At 40.1% G+C, this 21,633-nt stretch overlaps 1 protein-coding gene across 12 annotated transcripts in view; it reads left to right on the top strand.

Annotated features, from left to right (window-relative positions):
• Window positions 1–578: 578 nt before the first annotated feature.
• The window catches only part of LOC106038303 (uncharacterized), a 289,082-nt gene continuing 268,027 nt past the window's right edge, over window positions 579–21,633 (top strand). For 3 of the 12 annotated variants that reach the window (XR_010829283.1, XR_010829282.1, XR_010829280.1), the window contains exons 1-2: window positions 859–1,165; window positions 3,137–3,443. The gene's annotated coding sequence lies outside the window, so the exon portion shown is untranslated. Of the gene's footprint in view, window positions 713–837; window positions 1,166–3,136; window positions 3,444–21,633 lie in introns of those variants that run through there. The other 9 variants (XR_010829274.1, XR_010829278.1, XR_010829275.1 and 6 more) reach the window with 8 other exon arrangements.

Below are 21,633 nucleotides of genomic sequence, written 5' to 3'. Positions count from 1 at the left end.
GCCCGTTCCACGGACAAAGGGCGGCACCCCCCCCAGCAACACGGCCCTGTGTCCCAGCCCGGGGGCGAGGAGGAGGAAGGTGGCTGGCAGCCTCCCCCCGAGGTGAGGTGCCTTGCCGCTGCGCACCGCGCTGCTTTTGTCTCGGGGCGAGCCCGCCCCGCCTCGCCAAACTTTCGGGGGGACCCCGACGGCTGCCGGCGGGGGGGTCCCGTGGGAGAAGCCCCGTGGGGGCGGCCGGGGGGCAGGTGAAGGGCCGCGGGCAGCCCCTCCAGGCTCTTTGGGACGGATGCGGTCGGCCCCGGCTCTGCGCAACAGGTAGGGATGCCAGGGGCTGGCCGCGGCGGCTGTGGCACGGAGCCGCCGACGGGAGGTTTTTTGTTTGTTGGTTTTCTTTTTTCTTTCTTTTTTTTTTTTTTTTGGTGTTACGATCTCGGGAAAAGTACAAAGGAGAGGGAGGAGGAGAAGCAACAGTCTTCCCAAATTCCCCTTTAGTTGTTTATTTATGTACTTCCCGTGTCCATGCAGAAAGGGTTCATTTCGCAACTCCGGAGGTTTTCTTTCTCCTTTTCTTTCTTTTTTTTTTCTTTTTTAAAAAAAACTTATTTTCCTTTACGTCCTGCTTTGCCCGTCTCATTCCTGGAGATCAAACTGACCGAAACCAGCTACCCAGCGCCTCGTCCTCACTGACAGTCGGGGGAATCCAAACAAAGAGGTGCATCTACCGGAAATAATGATTTGAGAGATGTTTCTCCCCCTTCCCACCCCCCCCGCCCGCCTTGAATTAGTACTATTATTTATTTCTTTTCTTTCGGGGAGGTTCGGTTGGAGGGAAGTTTTGCGCAGCAGACGGGGCCGGGGCTGCTGCGGACTGGATGGGGAGGGCGGCACGTTGCGGGGGGGCGCGGGCAGTGCGGGACCCCGCCGGGGGGGGGGGGGGGGGGCGCGGGCGGGGACCTGCCGCCGCTGCCGGCTCTTTGTCTGCTCGGGCAACTTGAACAAAAGGCGAAACTCGGATGAACTCTCTCCATCTCTCCCTCTCCTCGCCCGGGTTATCTCAGCTGCGGCAACTTTAAGCCGGCGAGATTTCCCCAACTTTCCCGCAGCTCCCTAACAGCGGGCAGCCCCCCTCCAGGCTCCTAAAGCAGCACTTTGAGGACAGGCGAAGGTAGGTTTTGTCTCGGGGCTCATTGTTCTCTCCGCGCTCCCTCATCACCCCCCCCCCCCACCCGCAAGCCGCGCTCCGGCTGGGGCGTGCGAGGAGCGTGTGCTTTGTGCCTCAGGGCACTCGCAGGTACGGCTTGGGGGGTGCCGACCTTGTCCCCCCACGCAGACGCTCCTGTCTTCTTTTAATACCTTTTGAATTTCTTTCTGGGCTGGTGGGTGTTTTGGAAGAGCTGGCGGAAAGGAAAGCTGAGCAGGGGGAAAACTTATCGGAGCCCGGGGGCTCCGCTGGGTCCCGGGGGCTCCGGGGGGGTCCCGCTGCCGCTGAGCGCCCGGCCCCGGGAGCGCCCGGCCAGGCTGGGGGGGTCGCGTTGTGAGGGGGGCTTCGTTCTTCTCAGTGCCTTCCTGGTGGTGGGGGGACAGGGGGGAGAGTCGGGCCCGTCCCTGCCTGTCTCCTCTTGCGCAGCACGGTTTGTTTCATCCCTCCCAAAAAGTTTCGTTGCCTTGGGTTTTGTTCCGCTCTTTCTGGTGTTCGCGCTCTCCAGGCGAAGCGTCGCAACTTTCTGAAAACTTGCTCGTGCTCTTTTGGCTTTCCTTGATTCTCTTGTTCTCCTCTGTGCCCTCTTTATAGTTAATTTAGTGTCTTCTTATTCCCCCGTCTATTTTTTCTGTGCTATGTAACAACTGCCACTTTTCCTCATTTTTCATCCCAGCCATTACTTCCCTGGGCTGTTTTGTTTTCCTTCGTTGCCCATTTTCCCTCTCCCTCCTCAGATCTCTCAGATTTTCTGAACTCTCTACTTTTCCACCTTTCCCCATTGTCACACATTATCCTTCTTTCCTGGTCTTTTCCACCTATTCTTCTACCTATATGCCTACTTGCATTTTCTATAAGTCTTTTGCCTACATTTCACACGTCCTCCACTGCATGCTTAGATATGCTAAGGTTTCCCCTGATGTCAAACAAAGATCAAAGTTTCTTCTCATTCCCTCTTCCAAAATTAATTCTTCTGTGGTCTGCTGTACACGCATGTTACTCAGTTACATGGACAGAACTTCTAACAAAAATTCTTGTGCATCCACTGCTATTCACCTTCTACTTTCCTCTAGTCTTTATCTCTGTCCACACTCACCCTTCAGTCTCTAAAAAGCTTCTCATTCCTCTCCCTTGTCCTTGACTTGAAAGCTTGTGCTCTCCCCCACTCCAGCTTGGCAGACCCAGTGTTGTTTTTCACATTGTTATTCCCTCCTGTGCAGAGTACTCAAGCTTTTCTCTCCTTTCCTCATATTCCCCTTGCCAACCTAAGCAAAAAGCTGTTGTTGGTACTCCTGAAGGGATGACAAAGGAGGAGTACTGGCATAGGCAGGCACAGCTTTGGTTGCTTTGGCTTGTTCCTTGCTGGGTCAAGTGTCAGCAGGTGAGCTTGCAGCCAGAGCCCCAGCGATGCTCGCTCTGCTGCTGGGTGGTGGGACATTGAGCTGGGGCTAGAGGGGGGAGAAAGATCACTGTAAACAATGTCATTACTTCTTCCCTCAACCATCCCAATGCAATTCCGTTCAGAGGCAAGCTTTGTTTTTGCTTCTTGTGGCTTTTTTTTGTAGACTCATTCTTTTCGTACGTTTTGAAATACCTGCCAGGGCAGGTGAAGAGCCTTTATGTTCCTTCCTTTCTTGGCACTTTGGTGCTCTCTGTGTTGTAAGACTGTACAATGTATAGAGAAAAATGAAAGTCCTTTTCCTAAAGCATTGGAAGTACAAAACCGACAGCATCCAGTTTGAATCTTCTGTTACACTCTAGTCTGGAGATGTTTTTGAAGTGAAACACCGTCACAGGGCTTTGAGCTCAGTATGTGTCTAAATCTGTGAAGAAATACGTGTTTGAAATTATTCCAAAGAATGTAACTTCGTGTTAGTGTCCAAGTGGTGTGGCAGAGTTACTGTGCTGAACTAAAACTTCTTCCTCTTACTCAAACAGGTCAAAATATGGTCATCGGGAAAATGGGATGCTTACCAAAATTGTCGGTCTGTGCTAGGTGCCATACTGCGTTGTCCTTGGAATGGTGGAATACAACTTGGGTCTCCTCAGGGATGACTGACATGGCACAAACTGTACCACGCAACTACCAAATGCGTTCACCTTTTGGATATGTATGTAAATTAGTGGGCTACTGGAAGAAGATGAAGAGTCTCTTGCAGAAATGTGAGGATAATGTAGAAAATGCTGTTGCAAACCATTTGGATTATATTGCCATCTGACATTGCGGTCCTGCAGCTAACAGAAGGTATGCTTCTCCCTAACTGTTGCAAAAATACTCTGTCTCATACATCAAAATACTAAGTGCATTGTCTTAATTTTAAACAAACATGCTTTTTAACCTTTTTTTTTTTCTTTGCCTTTTTGCTGAAGTCTACCAATAGTTTTGAGTTGTATAATCTGACACAAATGCCTTCCTAGTGGCTTGGCAATGTGTATATCTTAAATGTAAAAGGAAAAAACTGAACGTGGCAATATTTTGTTTTCAGAATTAACTGATATTTTCAAGGTAATAACTTCGTTGGGTCTAGGAGAGCTAGCAGCTCTCGAGAAAATATGACTAATTAACTCGTCTTAAAAGTAAGTTAGAAACAGTTTAAACAAAGCATTTTCCACAATTGCATTCTTCCAAATAGCCTACTTCATTTAAAGGTGTCTTACTATTTTGAGTTGAACTCAGGAAAACAACCTGATACTTTTTGATGCCTCTTCTTCCAAATAGTGACAAAATGTTTTATGGATAATTCAGGTGTAAGAAATAGAAGGATTTCTCTTCAAATTGCAGGAATCATTTTGTTTAGTATGTTTTTTAAGTATCAATTTAAAGGACTTTTGCAGACTGTTTGCATCTCAGATGTTCTAGTGCTGTGAAAGTCTCTGGGTTGAAGACGTTATTATAAGAGATAACTGATGTACAAAATAGAAATAAAAGCTAGCAGAGGAAACAAGCTGTTAAAGAGTTATTCTTGAACACCAAATTATTCATGAATCTAGATTAAGTGTTAATCCAACAATGAGGAAATCATCGAGCCCCTTAGTGAACTATTGAAATCACAGAGCAAATATTAAAATGATTTAAAATCTGATCTTTTATACTTGTTTTGTGTACTTGTTATGTATAGCCGAAAATGAATGACATGAAAATTGTTGCTTTTGCTGTGTGTTTTTACTTATCTGATTGGTTCAAGTCTAGCCTGTATGTAGGGCAGACAAGTATTTGTAATCTTAAGAAAAGTGCTGAGCTGGCTGCCCTACTTTGGAGCAAAATAGAAATCTGAACAAATAATTACTTGTTATCATTTCCAGTTGTAAATAGAGATACAAGAGACAATAAATAGAGTACTAATTTTCTGGTTCTGACTTTTTAAATCAAGACCTTCTCTTAATTTTCTTGATTATTATGGTTAAGCTTTCTGTTACTTACTAAAGACAATTAATGTACTTTTAGGTATGATTCTTAGTATTGGTCTGTGTTGGTACTTTTTTAAACTTTGTGTGACTTAAGTTAGCCTTATGGAAGTCTTTAATTTGAAGTCTCAGAAAAGGAAAGTCCTGAGCTGTTGGTGGAAAGAGGAAAAAAAGAGTAAAAAATGGACTGTGCTGGATGAAAGTATTTAGAGCTGCTATCTAGCATCATCTTAGAAAAAAAGCCCAGTCATTACATTTCTGCATTTAATTCTGTATTTAATGGAAACCAAAATTGTGATTTCGTTGTTGTTGTTCTTGCTTTCTGTGTGGATTCTCCTTATTCAGTTTCTTATGCATTTGCATCTCTTTTTAAAACCTAATCTGGACAGTGGTTATTCTTCGTAACAGAAAAAATACACTTCATTTATCTGTATGAAAACCATTCATTTTCATCAACACTAAAAACTGAAATAAATTTTTACCTAAAGTTAATGTAAATAGGGACAACCATTTATCTTAGCTTAATTTGAGAGTTTATGTAGATTGAATGCCATAGGTTTCATGAAGTATTTTGCAAATTATTAGATATATTTGTTTTTGTTTATACCTGGAATATTTCGGACAATGATAACTTAGTGACAGAACTGTTAAGATATAGAAAGGAAGAATACAATTCATCTGTCTTCCAATTATTTTGGACTACTTCCCATAAAACAAAATGAAGTATTCTCATATTCTGAGATAAGATAGAGGGGAAAGAGAAAGTATGGTCAGCTAGGAAACATCTAGCACAATAGCTGCCTACTGGGTAGGTGTGCTGTGTTGGTGTGAGGCAAGGCATACTTTCTGCTGATGCTGTGGTGTCTCCAGGCAGGGCACGCTGGAGCATTCCTGCACCTTTTTCCTGGGAGGAATCCTAGCAAAAGAGGCAGTGGGCTTGCAGGTAAGGAGAGGGATAGAGGCTCAGTGCTGTAGTGAAGGACCATCATCCTGGGACGAGTGATGGGGAGAAACTTCACTAAAAGAGGCAGGAATCAGCCCTACTTCCTCCAGTGGAAGCTGCTTTTGAGGAACTTGGGAACTGCTGCAGGGGAGGAGGGCTCCAGGCATGTGAGCTGTGATGCTGTAGCTCCATAGAAGGGTGTGAAAAGGGTTGTTCTGTTGGTTTGTGGTTGCAGTTGGTCCATTGCTTGCTTTGCTTGTGGCTGTCCTAGAAGGAAGTCCTTGCAGGCATCGTGGGCTTGGGGCTGAGCTCTGAACTCCTGCTCACAGATCTACCCTGGGGTGTGTGGTAGTTAAATTGGTAGCAGAACTTTCACTAACCAAATTAAACCAAATTCAGACTTTCAGAGATGCGGTTCCTCCTTTCAGCTGTGCTCTCAGTTAAGAAAGTTTTTTAGTCAGTGTAGTTTGTCATGTGAGAAAGTGTCTTACCCCATTTAGCTGAAGAGGGAATAACCTTGGGGATGTCTCAGGCCAACAGAGCACCCAAGGAGAAGAGATTTAACAGGCTGCAAGAAGTGCTTGTAGTGTGTCATTGGTGGGTGAGATACAGTTTTGGAGTTGTGAGGAGTGGGCAGGGGAGAAAAGGGCAGACTCAGTAACTTCTGTATTTTTAGGCAACAGATGGAGGAGATGGTATATAGAATATCTTCCTGCAGAAGAATCCGTAGGAAGCTAGAAAGAAAAGTTCAATAAGGACTTCATTTCAAGTTTTCGATTGTTCTTTCCCTTTAGCTGAAGTAATTTTTTGGGGAGAATGAGCTCCAGAGCTCCCAGGCAAGATACACATTTCCATAGACCCGTGTTTGTCCTGCTGGTTCCTGTGCCAAAACATGGACAAGTACACTTTCCTAAAGGACTGCTGCCTTTCACCCTTCCACAGGGAGTTCGCAGCTCCTGACAGTGCAGAGCAAAGAAGCTTTGCCAGAGCATCCTCTGCTGCATGAGGAGGTGCAACGTGATTCTTGAGTAAAATTTTGGGAGGCAGCTTTTGAAAATACGATTGTTAGCCCCTGAAAGGACCTCCAAACAGCCTGAGCATTGTGTAATTGTGAGGGGAATGGCAGGGGAAGCACTGACTCTGAGCTCCTCACTGGGAAGGCGAGGTGGGAGCCGTGGGACAGGGCCCCTCTGCTTGCAGGTGTCTGGAACAGCCTTAAAGTTTCTGTGGATGCAGTGGAGTTATTTTAGTTTTGGCTCCAAAAAATGGTATTGATATATATATATATATATATTTCCCCTTTATTTATCTTAGTGCTGGTTGAATCTCATGTGTTAATCATTTAGCTTGATATAGCAGAAATCATAGTTGAAAATATGCCATTTTCTTTTTTCTCTGCTTTCACTTGTTTTTCACCTTACGGGATAACTTGGGGTACAATACTCTTAGAAAATCGGTATAAGCATCAGAGTAAGGTGGTTTTTTTTTTTTTTTTTTTTTTTGTGAGAGCAAGTTCCAGAAGAGAGGAAGGAATGTTGGCCAAGGCTGGAAGGAGAGAGTTGCCACTTGAAATCTGTTAGTTATGATTCTGAAATACTGCATGAGAACTTATAATGAAAAGGAAGCTTCCATACCATGTGAGATACTGTATATAAATACTATCATTTAAGTCTGGACACAGGCATATGCCTTCTGGAATACAGCTTTTTTTCTCTTGATTGTATTTATTTTATGTAGCAAGAAGCTTTCCAACTCACCAACAGATTCTATTTTGATATATATATATATATTTTGTGCTTTCATCGTTATTGCATGAAACTTGTCACAAACTATTTATGAAGTCTGAGGTAGTCTGCTATTGCGCTTGATACCTTGACCTTTCCATGATTAAAATGCATAGACATGTTTGGGTTAGGCAGGGGGAGTTGGATAAGCTACGGGGATTAAGAATATTTTAACACAAAATTAAATGTGGTCTTTGTGTGAGAACAGGGACAGTACTTCCACTGAAAGTTTATAAGGCTACTGCAAGTGCAATGCCTGTATTCATATCCATGAATATTTTACATTAGTGAGGAAAATATTTAATTCTTTACAAAGAAAGAAGAAGAAAATGCTCGTAACTAATCTAAATGTGCATGCTTCTGCTAAAAATAACAAAAATGATTACATATGCTGCATTTTTTAATACTTAAATACTAAAAGGAAGCTAAATTTCCATACAGGGACAATATTGCCATCTTATGAAGTACATTGCATTTTGAGACATCTTAAATGTTCATTATCAACCTTTGCTTTTTTTTTTTTTTTTTCCTTAAGACTTGTTTATAAAGCATTTTCTCCCTGAAAAGTGCTGCTTTAAGACCTGCGCAGAACATGAGTGTAGTGTTGTTCTGGATGTCAGATTTGCTTTTTCAGAGGTAAGGGAGAGCAGTGAAGTAGAGCCATATGCATTTGGGTAGGATTCCTTGTAGGCATGGCAGGTGGATGGGGTGGTGGTGGCAATGATGAAGGCAGACATTTGTCATGAAAAGTAGAAAGTGGTCACTGAGAACATTTCCTCTGGGTGGATAAGGATGTGATTTGATTTAGTTGTGAGCCAGCAATGGCAGGTGAGGAAAGGAAGTGGCAAGGAATCTTGAAAATGAGGGCCAGAAGCTGATGATTGATGTGGCAGAGAACAGAGAGGTGGATATTGTGGAAATGGATTAGAAGCAGTTTGTCATAATTTATGCATCTGGAGGCTTGTGCCATCAGGGCATTTCTAATGGGAAAATGTAGTGAAATCTTTAAATGTCTGTAACACAGGTTATAAATATTGTAGGGATCAGCAGTATTGGCTTCTTTATGGTGAATGATAAAATTGTTTCTGTTCAATGCTGCACAGTGAATTAAAGTCAACTTTAACATTGCATGTTTTAAATTAAGTTTACTCCAAAAGCAACTGTTGTCTTGAGTTGAGGATATGAGCTAGCCTCTTCTGCCTGTTTTTCCAATATTGTGCAAGACAGAAATTCATTTTTAGGTAAGTGGCTCAGGGATTGTATATGTTGTCTTGAGATGATCTCAGAGCTAAGATTCAGTGTGGCTGGCTTCTTGTTAAACTATCTTTCAGCATTTGCAGACTGGCTTTCAGTTGGTATTTTGGGGTTGCTCTGTGAGTATGTTCTGAAAATAACAAAAGTTGTGATGGCTCCAGAATATCTAAGGAGATACCTAGACCATGCAGCAAACATTGAGGTATGTCTAAGCAAACTGCTGCTTTTGCCTTGTGTGGCACTACACCGGCCTGTGCATTGATTTAGATCCAGAACCAAGTTAGCTGTATAATGGTGCTGCTGGATTCAGTCTATTAAAAGTTGCTTCTCAGCTGAGCTTGTGTATGATGTGACTTTGAATTGTGCTGGTGCTGGAGGGGACTGAGCTGGAGTAGCTCAGGTGTCTTTTTCCTGCGCTGCCTCATGGGATGTGAATATGGGCTTGGCTATGCTTTGCAGAGGTGCTGTTGTTTAATAGCTTTGGGCCGCAAGAGTTGGAAACTGCAGAGATGTTAGAAGAAACAGTCTTGGTAAAGATCAGAGTTTGCAAGATGAAGGATGTGCTGTCTCTGGAGTTTGAGTTCGCCATATCCACAGAGTTTTATAATGCAATATAGGCAGCAGCTTTATTCATTCGAGCTCTTGGACTGGACCTATGGAGCATGTTTAGGAAAGGGTTCTTAGTCAAAAGCAGGCACTGGGAGTGGTTCTGTTTCACAACTTCATGTATGCAATACATTGCTTTTTTTTTTTTTAAAAAAAAAAAAGATTGAAATTCATTGCACTTCCAAAAGAAGGACTGAAAGAAACATATTTATAAAATCAAAAGGTTTTTCATTATCATGTAGATTTTTTTGGCTTCAGGATTGGTAAACTTTGTTTTTATAGCTTTTAAGCAGTGAGTGCATTGTGTGGCTTTATCGGTCTAAAGCTTCACTTTTGTGTATGGTTGAAATCTGCATCCTAGATCATGAACTGGTTTATCAGATTTGTATTAACTGTCACTTCTTTTCAAATAGCTTATTTTCCATGCTATCAACACCTGATATTTGGATATTATCATCCTTCTCCAGAAGACTTTGATGCATGAGTATCTCTAACCTAATTTAGTTGAGGATTGGAATGCTTTATGAAAAACTTTATTTAAATTGAGAGAAAAGTTGAGTGATTATGTTTTTAAAGCAAAATGGGAATGCAGCTTGCAAAAACAAATTAGCTATCCCTGTAAAAAAAATCTATATTTTCAACTCAGTTGCTCTTCATACATCATCTATCGGTGTTAGCTGGAGAAGGTTTAATGTTTCTCTCCTGCAGGAATTACAGCACTCATGCAGTGGAGGAAAGGGGCTGTATCCTGATATATGCTCATGACAGCGGCTCATTGTACACCTAGTCATAGGAATGAAAAGGAAGTTTTAAAGACAACAGAGAAAGTCATACTCCCTCCCTGAAGAAATGAAAAGACAATTTGCCTAACATCAGTTGAGACTGCTTGTGGACCACATGGTGCATCTAGATGCAAGATTAATTAGATGCCAGCTCATTTGAAATGTTTTATATAAGAAAGGTGTTAAGTATGAGTTTAAATACATTTTAGAATAGTAGATTAAAATTACATGTGTATTAGATGTATACATATGTGTACACATACACCATACACATAGCCCAAAACCAATGGTGAGGTGCCTGAGGCAGCTTCATGATGGGGACATGATTTTTTTTCCCCCTTCTGTTCGAGGCAATGTTTAATGCATTTCCAGACCCTGCTTCTATTATTTTGTGTCAGTGGCATTCTGTGCAGTGTTCCCTTTTTGCTTGAGTTTCTAGCTACTTGAAATACATGCCTTGTTTCAATTTACCAATCTGTTTCTTAAAGTACATCCTGTGTGCAAATCCTTATTGGACAAAGACATAATGGAAAAGGGACTATTGAATTAGTAGTGATCAGTGGTATACTGAGAGAATACCACTGTAATTAGTTGTAAAACTCTTTATCTCAATCCCAGGCATGCTGCTAACTCCTCCCCTTCTCCTGCTTTCCCTTAAAAGAAATGACTGAAGAGCAGTGAGGCGTATCTGAAGCAGAGCTACAACAAACGCTAAAAAAAAAAAAAAAGTATTTTTCAGCTGGTAGTTGATCTGGCTTATTGTGAGTGTGTGTACACATGTATATGCACATGTATATGTTTGTTTAACAGAATAAATTGTTTTAAATTATGCACAGTGTAATATTTGAAACATCGAGAGAAGGTTTATTTATTTATTTATTGGTTGATCTTGCTTTAACATTTTCTTTAAGAATTGTTCTGAGTACCGCCAAAGCTGTGTGTGGAATGTTGCTTGCTGTGGACTTCATGCAGTGCAGATGGCTATCTGAGGCAGGTAGAAAGATGTTTGCAAAGAAAGACCAGAACCATTCATAGACTGATTTCTTCACATTTGCAAAACGACAGAAATCAATCCGCTGCTTTGACCTTGGATCATGTGTTGCAGTTGAAATAGTGCTGTGCTTTTTTTATTTTTTTTTATTTTTTTCCTGAACTCAGTTGCAAAAGGCAGTGAGTTAACGTACAACAGATCTGAGGGAGAGTAGGGCAGAAAAGAAGCAGAGTAAGGATTCTTTTGCAGATCTGTATGTGTGAGTCTGCTGCCCAGTGTTAGACATCTTCAGTTGTGTGTATTTCTTTAAAAATTGTCGGTACAATGTTGGAAAACACAGTTGGTCTCTCTGTGTAAGAGAGCATATTCTAGACACTGAAAAATGTCCACAGCATTATTAAAAATAAGAAAATGTAAAGCTTGGATCTGCAGACACAGTCATCTGTTCAGATGGAGAGCTCCCCATCCCTTCACATTCAGAAACTGACTTGTTGCTCTCCTGTGTCAGAAATGGTGTATCCAAGACCCAAGTTATAGTTGCTGAATTAAAGAAAGAGCTGTAACCTAGGCTTCTGATTGCTTGATGTGAACAGTGCTGTGCAGACAGCTCAGGTGTTCCCAGAACCATTTGCATGCAGTATTTTCCCTGTTTGTTCTCTCCTATGGACAGTGGTATATGGCCACGATTTTTATAAGAGAAGGAGGATGTTTTCATTCTTGTTTTTAAATTGTGTGAATGTTTCCAGGATGAAGAGAATGTGAAGTTACACCCTGTTATTTCAGGTCAGTGCCTGGATTAATGTTTTGGCAAGAGAGAGCTTGTTATGGATCATATACTGCCATCACTGCACAACACAGAAAGGGAAACAGGGTACCTCTACTGCTGCTTAGGCAAGATCAATTCCTTCTGCATAAAAGAAAAGCTCTGCAGAGAGGCAAGGGTTGACGGTGGCACAACAGCACTTGCCAGAAAGATGCTTGATAACAGCTACTGAGGGACATGCAGCTTCTTAGTACGTCTAGCTTCTCTGTAAAGAGAGCCAGGGTGCACCTGTTGGTAAATTATTGGCATATCTGTTGGACAAGTATTGTAATATGTATTTTCAGTGAATTTTGACTTAATCCTCCTTTTGTCTTGGTGTTTAAAGATGAGAAATTGAGGTCCTGAGATATACTGCTGTGAAGAGTTGATATCTGCACTTGGGTCTAACGCCATGCTTTCTGTATAGCAGAGCTGACAAAATCTATAGGCTTTCCTGGCTGTTCTTTTTTTTTTTTTTTTTTTCCCTCCTCCCAATTGGAAAGGGGAACAAAAAATTCATTAAGCATAATAACATATTTAATTTTTCTAATAACTTTTGTATGGCTCTTGACCTGTGTTGGTTCTCCAATTCTTGGATTTAGAATTGGATTTATTATTTAGAATTGGATTTATTATTTATTTATTAATTCTTGGATTTAGAAACTAGCTGCACCTACCTTTATGTTCCTTATTATTCTATGATGAAAAAGAAATCAGTGGAAATTGTGTTCCAAAAAAATCGGCATAGAAATTCTGCATCAGTTAATATTAATTAAAAAATTAAATCTCATACTTCAAGGGTCAAAGTCTTTTGTTTAGGGAAAATTATCAGTAAGAAGCTCTCTGTATCTTTAACTGAAATGGTCCCTAATTTACGCCTGATTCTTCTGCTAGGTTAATGTTAATTAGTTTAACATATCACTCATAAAAGATGTCATAGTTGAGTCATTGTGTAGGTAACAAATCTTGCACTGGCTGGCGATGAAGAAATATTACCTCTATTAAAACCCACACTTAAACGGTGGAGTCAGTGAGGACTCGTGACATTTTGCAGTCATCCAGCTTAATGCATTTTAATGCCTTCAGTGGTGTGAGGTTTTTCTTGTGGGGGGCGGGGAAGAAGCAAGGGAGGCAGAGGTTCCAGAATATGCAGCGCAGTACATGGTGTAGGCTGTGCCAGGAGAGAAACCCGATAGAAATGCTGGCTCAGGCTGGAGCTAAGGCTGGATACTGTAACATTCATTTAACCTTAAAAAAGCCTGTCCAGAGTTCAGTTACCTAAAGAAGGCATATGTAAGCAGTCATGGAAAAGCTCAAATCTACTTGCATTCAGAGCCCAAGTAATCCAATATTAGTAGCACAGCCAAATGTTTACAAGTATGTATGCTTGTAATTAGCTAAGTAATTTCATCCATCTCTGCCCTCGAGAGAAGCATTAGAACTGGGCCTATAGTAGAAAGCAAAATTCAATCATAATTATGGAATGGTTAGTATGACTCTGTAATCCTTTTTCCAAAATAATTCCCCAGTGTCTGAGAGGAGGTGATACTGTGGCACCACTACTACAGCTGTGAGCCTGTGCTCTGCTCTTAGATGCTCCCATGTTTGGGATGAGTAACCAAGTCAGAACCATCTCTTTTTGTAGCACCAGAAGACGATACCCACAATTATTATTATTTTTTGGCACCATCACCATCTTAGTGTCAATGAGCAGTTGAATAAGTGTTTGAGGCTGCTGGTTTTTTCTGTGCCTGAGGAAGCCTGGAAGGTCTCAGACCTTGAGGGTCAGTGGAGCTTGACTTGAACAGCTTAGGGAGGCACAGTGAAGAGATGAGGGCTTCACACTGGAAATATTGACCTCAAAATGCTTAAATCTTTTCTGTTGCTTAGCACTGATGTGGCATGGGAGCAAGACAGTGCCTTTGCTATATGGCAGAGAATGTCTGAATCTTTGAAGGGTACCTATCAACACATCTCAGAAATGGTAAACTAAATAAGTATGTGTGTACTTGCAAATTGTGTGGTTGTGTCCCAGTAAAGCAAATCACTGTAGCTGGGACACCAGAAATGTGATGAGGTTGATATGAGAAAAAAGTTACCGCCTTATTATGAAATGTGAGTAAATAGCCAACATGTTCTATCATCTCACAGTCTATGTGATCTCTTATCTTTTTAACTTTCCTTCTAAACTCAGAATTTCAAAACCAAGAAATGGCAGCTTTGCAGAAGGTGGTGTCAGTTGAATGTGGGGAGCCTTCTTCTACCTCCTTTCAAATTGTACAAGTGTTTATGCCTTGCTGGACTTTTCTATATTTCTGCATGCCAGTAGAAAGTGAAGTTGATTACTTGTTTTAGCATGAAACTCAATGAAAATCTTACTAAAAACTTATCATTCTTTGACATGCTGCTTTACTGTTTACGGCATTGGCGTATTTGTTGAGTGTCTCTGAATAGTCAAGTGTTGGAGACGTAAGACATCTATCAGTTTGAAATGGCTGCAATCTTCAATGTATCACACTGACCATTGGATGGGATGATTACTAGTCTGTCTGTAGCTATGAACAATAGATTTTCCTTCAACTGAAGGAGACCTCTTTCTACGAGCAAATTGTTTTTGAGGTGCTGTTTTCTTGAGATGTTTTTACATTTAGCTTAGTTAGCCATTTGTTCATTAGCAATTATAAATCACTAGTGAGACTCTTCTGGTTACCACGAGAGTTGAAAAATTGTAGCAAGCAAGCAACTTCTTTCTGAATTTGCTTCTCACCTTGGATTTGCATTAAGCTTTCAGACTTCTTTTAGTTTTAACCATGAAAACTGAATACATTACAGTAATTTTATTAACATCAAAAGGTTTCAAATTGTTCACGTGTAGCTCTTAAAGTTTATAAAGCAGCAGTTTAAGACTTTGAAATTCTTAACAGATTCTCAGCTATCTTCTCAGTATTTGAGCTTAAAGCAGAAAGAATTTTAACTCAATTATAATAATGTAAACCTTTCCCCTTTGCTTTGCATAATTAAATATTTTCATTTACATAGCATAGAAGTCTAACATTCCAAACAGGAAAGATAAGCAGGAGAAAAAGGCAGACAAAGATGCATATTTGATGTATGCAGAGTAGTAATGCACTTTCTGGTAATCTTACTGTGCTTGTTAATAATCATTTTAACTAGGAATCCACATGCAAATTCATGTGAATATAGATTGTATTTAACATTTTTTTATTATCATTTTATTTTTATTTTTATTATTATTTTTTTTTTGAAACTGGGTGCACCTACTGAAAGCTTAATAAAGTACATTAGAACTGGGGCATGAGTATAGTAGCCTTGAGATCGTTTACTTTTTGTTTTAATGTATTAATTATTAGAGCAGGTCTGGGGAATATTAAGTTTCCTGCTTGTTCAGTCAAATTATGAGGATGCAAGAGGTGGCATGAACATGCCTGTGTGGAAGTATGTGATCTAGTCTGTCCCTCCAATTTGCAGTTGGAGTAGGAAAATCTGATAGATATATCAGTTTGAATAATGCTGTGTATCAGATTCACCAGCCTGCTGCCGGAGTAGTATCTCTATAGTAAAATATGAAATATCGGATGTTTTCAGGACTACAAAATAGACACAAGATCTGCAAATAGCTGCACTTCTGATGTATGGCAGGTTCATACATGTGATATGTGTCACCAACTGAAATGAATCTCTGCTGTTTGTGAAGACATCTAATACAATTTTGTTGGCTAGTTTAACATCACACTTTAATTTTCTTAGAAGTGGGTGGACCAGTGATATGCCCCAATAACAAGCACTTGTGATTCCTGCATTCCTCAATTACATAATGATTTTGATTGTTATTAAATACAAACATGTTAAGGGAAAAACGCTTTTTTCTTTTTTTTTCTTTTCTTTTTTATTTTTTTTTTGGTAGCACCTTTATTTTAACTTCTTTCTGTTTGTCTAACAACTTGCAGAGCTTGAGGATATTTGTCTTGATTTTCTTAAATGTCATACTTCAAAGCAGTTTTGAGGTATTTTTTTGTATATATTACAAGCTTTAAATCTTAAACAAATTCTAAGTGCCAACACATATGGTATATACAAAACTTCTATATGCTAGAATTGTGAAAGGATGGATTTTCGGGCAAAGCTTAGTTGACATTAAACACTTCTCAGCATATGGATTTTATGGCATATATCAAAAAGGAATAAAGAAACTTGAAATCCAAATAAAAGGGAGAGCATCTGTATGCATACGTATGTATGCATGCATGCATACTTTTGGGCAGGGTGTTAAAGGGAGCTAGTGTATTTATCTTTGACCTTTTATTCACATTTCCTGCAGGGATCCTTAGTTTATGAGCTTTGAGAATTTGTTTCAGTGGTACTTCGTGTGGTTTTCTGACAACTGCCTGAGTTTCTTCCATTTGCAAGTAGATTTTTCTATGCAAACTTTTGTATCGTCTCTTTTGTTTTGTTTGATGGGATGAACATAAGAGAATATGCTGTGGGCGAGAAAGAATGAGGATTTAATTTCTAATGTAGCAAAATTTCATGTCCCAAAGCTTCATCTGATAACCATCCTTTTAATATATTGAGAGTGGCTGTTTGCTAAATACAAATCCGAGAGTGAAGGTTATTTGCTTAAAGAACAAGTAAAGCTACAAGGATATTAATAATTTTGATTTTCATATCCCAAAAGCTTGTAACAATAAGTATGAACTTGTTTTCTTTTCTCTTTCCTCTAACATTGATCATCAGGGAGAGCTTATATGCTCTAAAAAGTCTTTGGAGACCTCTGGGCACCTAAAAGACAATTCATTGGTAGAAATGCAACTGGAGGATCAGTGTGTTCTTTTCTTAACTTTCATTATTGCTCTCCCTGTTTTGTGCTTAGTGTTTTGCCATCTCTCTATTCCATTCTTGTTTTGTTATACTTGCACCATGTCTCTGACAGGTCATTATAAGTTTGTATAATAAAGTGGCTACTTGGCTCAGGAAATTGTGTCAAGATTTAGAGGCATCTTGATGTTTAGGGAAAATGGGTTTGTTTTGGTCTATATTGAATTAAGTGTAGCAAAGCATTAGAGAAGTTCAGACTAGTCAAGTTGTTTCAGTATATGAGGTATAAACATGGCTCTGTTCTTGGTTCGTAACTGGATGCTAGGTATAGTGCCCTCCAGCTAGTTTTCCATGTTATGAATTTCTCTCTGGCTGTTCTATTAATTTACAATAGAATTATTTTATACCAAGGCCTCTGTTTTAGATGAGATAGGAAATTGTTTCAATATATGAAGTTAGGCATTTGTCTAACTGTATGTATGAGGTAGGATTTGGATTTTTTTTGGTAGTAAGAATCCGGTGTGAATGCTGTGTGTATAGAGGGGGAAATACCTGCCTTGCTTACTGGATTTTGTTTGTAGTCATTTTTTGCTATGTGTCTTAATTTATAAGAAAAATACTGTGTTGTTGCTTTACTAAGAATTTTTCCTCCCCTTTTTCTATACTTGACTCTGTCAATGACAGTTAAAGTAATTGTATGCTGGTTTCTCATTTAAAAAACAAAAAGCAAGCCCCCCCCTTCCTCCTCCCCCCCCCCCCCCCCCCCGCCGGAAAATAATATTAGAATATTTGGTCTAGCAGTCCCCTGAGCATCTCCATCCATCAGTGTAGTATGTTCAATTTTTCTGGCCGCCCCCCCCCCCCCCCCCCCCCGCCAACACTTAGTGTCAATGCACTGTCTCCTTCCCTAGTCATTAGTGATTTGTGGATGATTGGGTCCGAGTGTAACTATTTGCCTGTAGTCTCTGGGGTTTAGCATTCCTAGGTGTTTTAATACTGGGGACTACCATTAGAAACTGCAGTGAATAAGCAAGTCCTGACTCATGTGCATTTAATTAATCCTAATGCTGGGAACTTGTCCAGTAAATTCATATGTCTGGACAAGTGCCCAAGGGTTTCAATGACTTTATAGCATGGGTTGGGAAATCGGTGTACCATCCACTTAAAACATAGTTCTGCAGGACCTGTTTTAATACTTGCCAGCTTCTCTCAGTGTGTGGCCCTGATGATGTAGAAGAGGGGCAGAAGAAGTGGATGCACTTGTTCTGTTCTTGGCTGGGAAGAGTCTGACTTTTGGAATGGGTTTTGAAATGCTGACACCTCTGCAGCAGTTAATCCAATTGAGAGATGGTCAGTCTATCTCATTCTCTTAAGGGCTCTGATGAGATAATCCCAGGTAACCACATTGTAAGCTCTTTTCATCATCTGGCAACACCACTGGTGAGTGCTATGACACTGCAATTGACTTGATTAGTTGCTTGAGGTTGTCTGGTCCTGAGGTATTTTAATAATTTTGAGTGCAAAATTATTTAATTTAGAAAGGGGGAAGAAAGAATCAAAAGCTTTGGCATCGATTCTCTTTGTAGTGAGACTTTGGCTGTGTACTGAAGGAGTGAAGTATTGCCACAGTAGGGGAAGACCATGTTAGGAAATAGTTAAACTGACACACCTCAGTCCATGGAACTGTGTTCCTCATGATTAAATAAAGTTACAATTTATTAGAAACTCGCTCAGTCAGTGGTATCCTGCCTAGGTTGCAATGGACATAGCTTGTTTTGGTATGGGTGTAGGAAATGGGCATCCTTTCCCTGAGCCCATGGTGGTGTGGTAGGAATGCTTATTTTATTTTCATCACTGCCTAGACTTTACTGTGTTGCTTCTGTGGTTGGATCCTTTCACCTCTGACCCAAAGATGCTTCTGAAATGCAGGGCAGTGAAGTACCAGGAAGGTATCAATTCTTCCTACCTTTCTCTGTTCTTTGAGAAGGGAAAGTTTCAGTTAAGATCTGCATTGTCTGGGAATTGCATTGCCTATTCCACAATAATTTTACATGGTTATTTGCATCTAAAGCTGGTTTGGAAGTGTGAATATGAAAACGGCATTTTGCATATCTATAAAGGAAGGACTTTATTGGTAAGGAGAGGGAAAACTCAGGGGCAGGAATAGCAACATTGATCAAAGTTTCCTCTTTTTCAAATGAAAAAGTAGTGACATATGCATTGAATCATGGTTTTTATAGAACATCTGAATGCCTGTAGTAAACACAAAGACAATGACAATGTCATTGGTAGCTCAGGATCTCTATCTTAATGGGTATAAGCAGTTTGATTGAACGCTGTCATGCTCAGGATCTTCATTGAGCTGTTGTGGGTGCTTCAGAAAGAGCACAAGAAGAGGGTGAGTTTGTGTTGCTGCTTTCCCAGGATCTTCTCAGCTTTCGGTGGTTTACGGCTTGCGAGACTTGGACTTGTAAGCATGGAAGCGTCTTTGTAGTTAATAATCTCTGATTTTTATTCCCATCACTTTTTGAACCAATGGGAACATGTACTGTTCACTGTGCTCATTGGCAGTGGATTTAACAGCTGACTTCAGGTGAAGAAATCTACTTCTGTTTGTTTTGAACCTCCTGTGAGGAGAGTGCCTCCAATGCCCCTCGGTAGCTGTCACAGGAAATGTAACTGTGTCCTGCCTACCTTCTGCCAGCGAGGATATTGCAGAACGTGGCATCATCTCCCCTCAATGGTCTCTTTAAAGAGGCTGTGAGCATAAAGGTGCCACTTGTGGGAACCACCTGATACCTTCATTTATTTCATCATTTGCTTTTCATTTTCTTGTTGTTATGTCCTACTGAGAGAAAATAAAATATTTGTGTATTGACATAGCTTTTTTGTTGTTGTTGTATTCTACATTCATTCCATTATAACTGATAATGCTCTGTTTCTTTTCTGTTTTACTTTTGGACTGCTACAGAGAATTGGACTAAACTATTCTAATACAATAATCTGTTTTTGCCCCAGAACTTTCTTCCTTACTAGCAGAGCTTGTGTCTGTGCAAGTAAAGAGAAGTTCCTTGCCATCCTTTCACTCCACAAAGGCATTTTAATCTTTTATTGAATTTCAGCTACAATTTGAATGCAGTAGTTACTGAAGGTACTGAAAACTTTTTCTAGAGAAACTTTTTCTATTCATTGGAATAAAGCTGAAAAACTGTCACCCTTCTAGAGCGTGCTGATAGTACTGGCCAAAGGAGGGCTGGAAGGGCTCATTCCTCCGGGAGTCAGGTAGTAAGTACGAGAATCAGCAGAATGGGGTAGTCTGTCCTTGTAGGCTGAAAATACAGCAGCTCATTTTTATTGCTTTATCTAGTATAATAAAATAAAGAAGAATATTGTCTACTACTTACCATGAGGTGTTGATGGAACAGAGAATTTGAAGAGAATCTTCTGATTCTTGCATCTTGCTATTTTGGTATGCATTTGTAGCAGAAAATTAGCATGCCTTTTTGCATACTTGCTGCTGCTTTATTTATTTAAAAAGTTATTTCCTAGACAGCCAAAGATTTATTTTTGGTTTCTTTTAATTTCAAAGGTAAATTTAAAAATAACTCTTATGGGACTAATCAAAGGACTAAATCTTTTATATGGATTATATATTTTGGGAAGGGGGAAAAAACAGAACAGATGTTTCAAGTAGATTTGGAAAGAGACGGTACTGCTGTCCTCAAGCTATGCCAAAGATTATGAAAATAGCTCTTTTTTTTTTTTTTTCTCCTTCCATGTTAGCTGAGTGAGATGTATAGGTACAGCACAGTAAGATGGAGGCTGCTGCCACCATGCCTGGATATAATAAACCTGACAGACTAGGAGGGGTACAGACATAATGGGATTTGTGATGTCACAGCTGAAAGGAGAGGCATTCAGAACAGGGAATATCCTCTTGGTTATTTACAGATATTGTAAGCATTTTTACTGTCAACTTTCAGGGTTTGATTTGCAGATTGCATGCAAACCCAGACAATATCTGGTTAGTGGAAATGTTTTCCTACAAATTTTGATTAAAAAAAAAAAAAAAGTTGTTTCATTCCACTCTGTTTTTCTTTTAAACTAAATCATGCCAAAGAGATCATTTTGGTTGTATGGGGCAAAAATGAGCCCTTTGAGCAAAGTAGGCATGAATTGGTTAAATTAGTGTTGCTAAAAAATCGTGGGTTTTTGCCTCTAGAGATGATATAGCTGGTAGTAACACACAGAAATATTCCATAAATTCTGTGAACTTGAGTTTAAGGCACTGTGGATTTAAATGTGTAAAGACTAGACCAATCGAATGGGTTGGTGCATCAGCGTCAGACATAGAAAGTACCTGTTAAAAAGATGTGGAATCAGATTCTGATCTGCATTAGCCCTGTTAAATTGTTGAACAGCATCAATGGAGCAGGGGTTGTCACCTGCTAATGCTCTCTTCAAAAAGAAGCAACAGAAGGAAGTCTGTTTGTGCTGTTAGAAACTGATGTCAGTCACTGGGGGCTTATATATATAAAGAGAAAAATGAGACAAAAAAAAATAAAAATCCAGTTCTTAGGTGTTCTCATTGCATGACAAAAATGATGATTTGCTGGTCTATAGAAAAAAACTTTGGTTTCCAAGACGCAGCTTAGGATTTTTTTTAAGACTTTTGTTAGAGATGTGTACATCAATTTAGGAAAATAAACATCACCTCTGCACATCCTAAAACAGCCAGAGGGAAAAAGCACTTTCTTAGGCAGAAGGGATGAATCCAGTAGGCTTTGGGGAACACCTGTAACAAATTCAGAAAGAAAAAGAGAACTAGTGTACTTTGGTTGTGTAGAACCAGTGATGCTGATCTCCCATTGGAGATTCAAAGGTCAGTGTTTATTGCACAGGCTGCCTCAAAACTAGACAGCAGTGAAAGCTGTCTGTGTCAGTGCTGCACACTGACTGTTCTCATTTGTTTAGCTTGAGAAGAATAGTGCAGGGAACTATGCTGAATCTGGCAAGAACTTCTCCCAGTTTA

Source organism: Anser cygnoides, chromosome 2 (genome assembly GCF_040182565.1).
Source record: "Anser cygnoides isolate HZ-2024a breed goose chromosome 2, Taihu_goose_T2T_genome, whole genome shotgun sequence".
Taxonomy (NCBI): domain Eukaryota; kingdom Metazoa; phylum Chordata; class Aves; order Anseriformes; family Anatidae; genus Anser; species Anser cygnoides.
This window is presented reverse-complemented; position numbering and strand designations above follow the sequence as displayed.